Genomic DNA, 6,348 nt, shown 5'->3' on the forward strand with positions numbered 1-6,348 from the left:
ATGTAAAGAGAATAAATTTGCATTTCAGGGTTACCTCTCATGTTTTTACAGTCTTGCATGGAGGCTGCCTCATTCCTGGGCTCAGGGAAGTAAAAAAATGTCAGCTCCATCTCAGCTGGCACTAAATGTATGTGATCAATGTTTCTGAGGTTTTGATTACTTCACAGAAGTAAGAATAGAAAACATGTTAACAGTGATACTTCCTGTATTCTCAGCATCAGAATTCCCTGTCTGCTGTGTTACAGACTTGGCTATATCCTTGACCATGAAAACAGGTCATTGGGACTGAGTAACCGATTACCTTTCTCAGATGGTGGGGAATTGTTTACAGTCCCTTCCTTAGAGTTGGGATCTACAATTAAACAGCCATTGCACTTCATATGTCCTCAGGGGACCCTAGACCAGTTGCATAGCACAGTGCCCTTAGGGAGCCACTGAGAGCAGGTAAAGGCTAGAAGGACCTCCAGCCAGTTTGTTTCTGCTGAACTAGCTGCAGTGTGACCTTAGCAACAGAGAGAAGTGTGTCAGTAATGAGTCAGTAATGTAATGTGAGAGATATAAACAACAAAGGGTTCCCTCAGTCTCATGGTGTGTCTGAAAGACACCTGGGAGCCTTTGGTAAGTTCACTTGAACCATCTACCACAGCTTGAATATGGGGATAATGGTATTTGCTATAGAAGACTACAGAACCAGCAAGGGTGATATGCTAAGGGAGCTAAGAGTATGTTTTCCCTATGAGCACTGCCTATGTTAGTATGAAATTCATGATGGAAGACTGGCTATACAAGTGCATGGCTGTCTTCCTCTCTCCCCCTTCATGAATGCTATCACTAGTCAAAAGAGGCCTTGAAATGTATAGGTTCTGTTTAGGTTGTTTAGGTACACAAAAGTCTCAGGAGCATGCATGTCTCCAGGTGTCAAAGTCCTTAATTCACTGGTACTTTGAAAGATTTTCTTAGTTATGTCAACAATGCACAATGCCCAGCAGAAGATGAGAAGGTCTGCCACTTCAGAGAGGTTGACAGCAACATATAGGTCTCATGTTGAAATGACTAATCCTGCTCTCCCATTTCCAGATTGTGAGGCTGACCCATGAGTTGTCATGGCAGTGAGTCAGGAGTTATGATTTACGGTGAAACAGGTATGATTGCTCAGCTTACCGGTCCCTCCTAGTAGAAATGACACACATACACATGCTTATTCTTTTTTTTCTTCTTCACACAGGAATTTCCAAACTTGTAAAAGTTATTATCTGCATATGTGTTAGATTCAGGGAGGTTCCTTTTCTGTGTGACATCCTTAAACATAGTCAGCACATCCATAGGATTTCACATTCAGCAAATCATAGCAAGGAGTGAAAGTGCAGCAGCAGTCCCAGAACTCTAGGCAAGATTTCTCTGGAGAGCACTCGGCAATGTAAATGATCCTGCTGTGGCTGGCCACTTCTTTTCTAAAGAATACAGCCTATATTTATGAAGCAGTTACACTCTGAGAAATTAAGATACGTTGCTTATAGTCAACACAGTTGTAAAAAGTGAATTGCATACAGCATTGAGGTTGTAACAGACAGGAATCAGCTACTTGGGAAGAACAAGAAAAATAGTGGTTTCGACACTCAAAAAGCTAGAGTCGAATATGAAAGCGATATACTAGAACTTGTCAGAGAAAACCAACATAAGAAGGACATGGACCTGTTAGAGTGAGTCCAGAGAAGGGTCACAGACATGATCAGAGGGCTGGATCACTTCTCCTGTGAAGACAGGCTGAGAGAGTTGGACTTGTTAAGCCTGGAGAGGAAGATCCAGGGAGGCCTTACAGCAGCCTTCCAGTGCCTAAAGGGGGCCTATAAGAAATCTGGAGAGGGACTTCTTACAAGGGCACTTTGGGACAGGACAAGGGGGAATGGCTTTAACCTAACAGAGGGGAGATTTAGATTAAATATTAGGAAGAAGTTCTTCACTGTGGGGGTGGTGAGACACTGGAACAGGTTGCCCAGAGAAGCTGTGTCTGCACCATCCCTGGCAGTGTTCAAGGCCAGCGATGGGGCTTGGAGCAACCTGGTCTAGTGGGAGGTGTCCCTGCCCATGGCAGGGGGATTGGAACTAGGTGGCCTTTAAGGTCCTTTCCAACCTAAACCATTATCTCATTCTGTGATTCTGTGATTCTATGTATTTGGAAGATCATTACCCAAGTCTTGCATAAAAATCCTGAGTAGATTCCTGATTTTGTGCTAGAATAATTTGCTTACTGAAAATAATGCAAAAAGCTTAGTTGAATGCTTTGAAATGTTACTTTGCAAGATACAAGGTGGAACACTCAAGGGACAGCACATCTTCTCTGCTGGAAAATGGAGAAAAAGGCTAGCCACCTCCTATTTACACTGAACTTTGTCCAGATAAATTGATTAATCATTTAATCACAACTAATGCAAGCAGTAATCTTAAAAATGACAGCTTATCCTTCTGAATCATGTCATGAACCTTTAAGCCAAGCACAGCTTTTAAGACTGGATGACCCAGATACTCTTAAATGTCTCTAAAGCAGCCATTGAAAGATGTAAACAATAGTGATACAGAACTAGATTCCTGTTTAGGGGTGTTAGATTCCTATAAAACATTAATTAAATTCAAATGAGAAAACAGCTTTCTTATATTTAAAGTACATATAGTGTCTACTGCACATCAACAATGAAAAGGATGACACAAGAGTTTTCAAAGGGTGCATTAAGAACAACAAAGATCGGATGTTAAAGCTTTTCCACAGCTTCTCTTCATATGCCCTTCATGAGCATACTGAATACTGGGTGCTGTGAATTGTTCCTTTTTCATGACAAGTATAATTGTATCTCATGAAGCACAATATAGTATATATTTACCATTGAGATCAGAAGACAGAAAAAAAAATAAATATCATGGAGTATTTGACAGACCAGGTTGATCTGAAGTGTTTCCTCTCAGTCTTCATGAAATAAAAAGCAGTAATACATTTCCAAAGCTTACTATTTTCATATTGATGATTCCTCAGTTTCCTGAAGGCCACCTTTGGATTTCGTTTGGACGCTCTGTGTTGGTGGGAGAGCTAAAGATACGTTTCGTGAATATGGTATACTTGATAAAAGACACACAGTAAATGTGCATCTGTGTGCAGTACCTTTCTGCTTTAGCAAAATCTGTGTATCTCACAAACAAGAGAACGTGGGTTCTTTCTCAGAAAGCAGCTGTTCTGAAAGAACTCTTCCCATTTTCGAAGAGGGTGTACTTCAAATGATTATTTGGGGGGGGGGGGAGGAATCTGGAATAACTTTGCATTTAATAAACAACATACTCATTTCTCCTTCTCCAGCTGCTTACAATACTTCACATGGTTTTTGTTAAGGGGGGGGAGGGGAGGAATAACCCCTTCTCTACTGTGAGACATCTTATCAGTAATCCCCTCTGAAGGGATAACATACCTCATGTAGCATTATGTCGCATGTTCCTGCAGGATTAGCTGTTAGAATGGGATAGAGTGGATTAAGTAACCACTGCCATCAGCATCTTGCCCTTTGCAGAACTTTGTGTGGAGCAATCCTGATAAATCAGAGGATCTGGTGGGCAAAGGACAGACACAACATCAAGGCAGGGATTGCGAAGTAAGCTGGACAAGCTGTATTAAATCTGTAACAGTCAATGGAAGAAATGTTACACAAAGATGTAAATCCAAATGAAGCAAAACAAGACCTACTATGGTAACCAGTTTTATCAAGTCAGAGCAAAGTCCATCTGTCATCCATGACAGAAGCTTTGCCTAGGCCACAGCATATGAACAGGACAAGCATGTAATGATACTTGCCCCGAATGTTACTGCAGACTTCAGCAGCTTGTGGCCCAGCACTTTGTGAGCCTGTAGTGATAGTGTCTTCATATACAGTAGCTGTATTGCTCTTAAATAATAGCAGTATTTCTCTTCACAGAAGAGAATTTTTCATCCATGTATTCTGAACATAGTCTTCTGTGGCTGAGTTGAGCAGGTTAACTACATATATATTCTTATTTTTGTTCTATACTTTCCCCCTGCTGCCTTAATTTGAATTCCCTTCTTACTTTTTGCTTGTTCTCTTGCGTACAGGGGCAACTGATATTGGTATGAATTGGTCCTCTGGTTTGGCTGCAGTGATTATCACTGTGGTTTGAGTAGCAACTGTACTTGTTGCTGGGGGTGGTGTAGCTGCTGTACTTGGAGCTGGGGTAACCGCGCTGTCTGTTGCAGTTGAAGTTTGAGCAGCTGCTGTACTTGCCACTGGGGTAGCTGCTCTGTTCATTGAGGCCAAAGTTTGAGTAGCGACTGTACTTGTTGCTGGGGGTGGTGCAGCTGCTGTGCTTGGAGCTGGGGTAACCGCGCTGTCTGTTGCAGTTGAAGTTTGAGCAGCTGCTGTACTTGCCACTGGGGTAGCTGCGCAGTTCATTGCAGCCAAAGTTTGAGTAGTGACTGTTCCTTTGCCCTCAGATCCGCCGACATTCTTTTCCTTTTGAAGGTGCTGGATAGTGTTGAACAAGGCCCTGTAAGCATAGGCCAAGCCCCAGCACGTTGCCGTGATTTGTCCATGTCTGGTATGGCCAGAATGACCACACACCTCATTTAAGTGTTTTACTAATTCTTCTGGATTTTGCAGTTGTTCGGTAGTGAAATTCCAAAGTACTGGAGGGGCCCACTGACCTAGATACTTGCCCATACTGTCCCACACACCCTGCCACTCATGGCTGTCCAGCCTCAGGGAAAATCTCTCGGTCCTCCTACATTGTCGTTTGACCCCAGACAAGACCCAAACCTGAATCTGCTTAACTCTTGAAATCAGTAGTGGGCAAAACACACTCTGTATGCGTGCTAGCATGGTGATTCCCATCACCATCAGCAAACAAGTCTCAACAGCATTAAAAGGCCATTCAAAAAATTCAAAACTCTCAAATGTAAATGGTCTGGGGGGACGACTGGGAGGGTAAAAGAATGTCTCCTTCACAGGTTGAGCACCTGAGAAGGAGTAAAAAGATGTGTAATTGTTAAGCACCTCCATCATATACCTCCCAAAGTATAAAGGTGGTGACCACACTGGGAACATAAGCCAGATCAGTTTCATGATCAATGACTCTATTGTATTACAAGTCATTACCATAAAGTACAATGGGACAAAAACCTTAGCCCAAGCCCCACACTTGAAAAACACTAATACAGCAAATACCGGATGGACGTAAGATACGATATACTGAAACTGTGAGATCAAGAGGAACAACCTTGAGAGCCAATAAATCAGCATTGTGACGAGTGACTACCAATCCAGTCAGATCTGTTCTTATCTCAACCCCTCGTGCCCCACGTTGGGCGCCAAAAAGAACTGTCGTGGTTTAAACCCAGTCAGGTAACTTGTTCACTCACTCCCAGTGAGTGGTGCCGAGCTGACAACAATCGAGGTCCGTGTCCCCCCCCCCCACCGGGGTTCTCCCCCACTCCCGGAGGAACGGGGAGGAGGATCGAAAGAGTGCAACTCCCACGGGTTGAGACAAGAACAGTCCAGCAACCAATGTACACAAATCACCACCGCAACTATCAACTACAACAATGATAAGGGAAAATAACAAGGGAAGAGAATACGATACCACCGGCAGGGGAGTTCCACCCGGAAGCCCCGTGTCCTTCCGGGTAACTCCCAGTCACCCCCCACCCCGGGCATGACGTGCTGTGGTATGGAATACCTCCCTGGCTAGCCCGAGTCAGGCGCCCCATCTCTGCTTCCTCCCGGCTTCCCCTCCTCCCTGGCAGAGCATGAGCCTCACAAAGTCCTTGGTCAGGATAAACATCACTTAGCAACAACTGAAAACATCGACTTCACCAACACTGTTCTCAGGCTGGAAGTCAAAACACAGCACTGCACCAGCTAGCACAAAGGAAAAAAAAAAACAAACATGACTGCTACTGCTGAACCCAGGACAGAAGACTAGAACTAGACAAAGCACGCAAAAAATTAGTGCCTCTAGGGCTGAGAATGGAATGTTTACTGTTTTATTCTATGAGTGTTTTCTAATATTTTCTAACAGTTTATGTGTTTTATTGGTCAACAGCCCTGAGCAGACGTTTTCATATCACAATTATTTCTGGTTCCTTTACCTATTTATTCCTGTCCTTTTACTCCTACATAGTTACATTCTGAGTGTTCCTGCCATCAAGGACAATATCAATAGTCGCTCTTCCTCTTGTGCTATCTGTTTAGTGAAGAATTTATTTTTGGAATCCAAGCCTTCATTCCTAGCACTATGTCTAGACATGGTATTTTATCTAACTTACCTTGGAAGTAACAGAGGGTTTCATTATTAATT

General features: G+C 43.2%; 1 long non-coding RNA gene across 1 annotated transcript; it reads left to right on the plus strand.

The window, feature by feature from the left end:
- Nucleotides 1-177: 177 nt before the first annotated feature.
- Nucleotides 178-2,642, plus strand: LOC133276819 (uncharacterized). Its single transcript, XR_009746016.1, has 2 exons — nt 178-1,142; nt 2,302-2,642. It is a non-coding gene; the product is annotated as an uncharacterized LOC133276819 (long non-coding RNA).
- Nucleotides 2,643-6,348: the final 3,706 nt, after the last annotated feature.

Source organism: Pezoporus flaviventris, unplaced genomic scaffold, assembly GCF_033815535.1.
Source record: "Pezoporus flaviventris isolate CSIRO_AGI_PZ_B2104156 unplaced genomic scaffold, CSIRO_AGI_Pfla_v1 ptg000047l, whole genome shotgun sequence".
Lineage (NCBI taxonomy): Eukaryota > Metazoa > Chordata > Aves > Psittaciformes > Psittacidae > Pezoporus > Pezoporus flaviventris.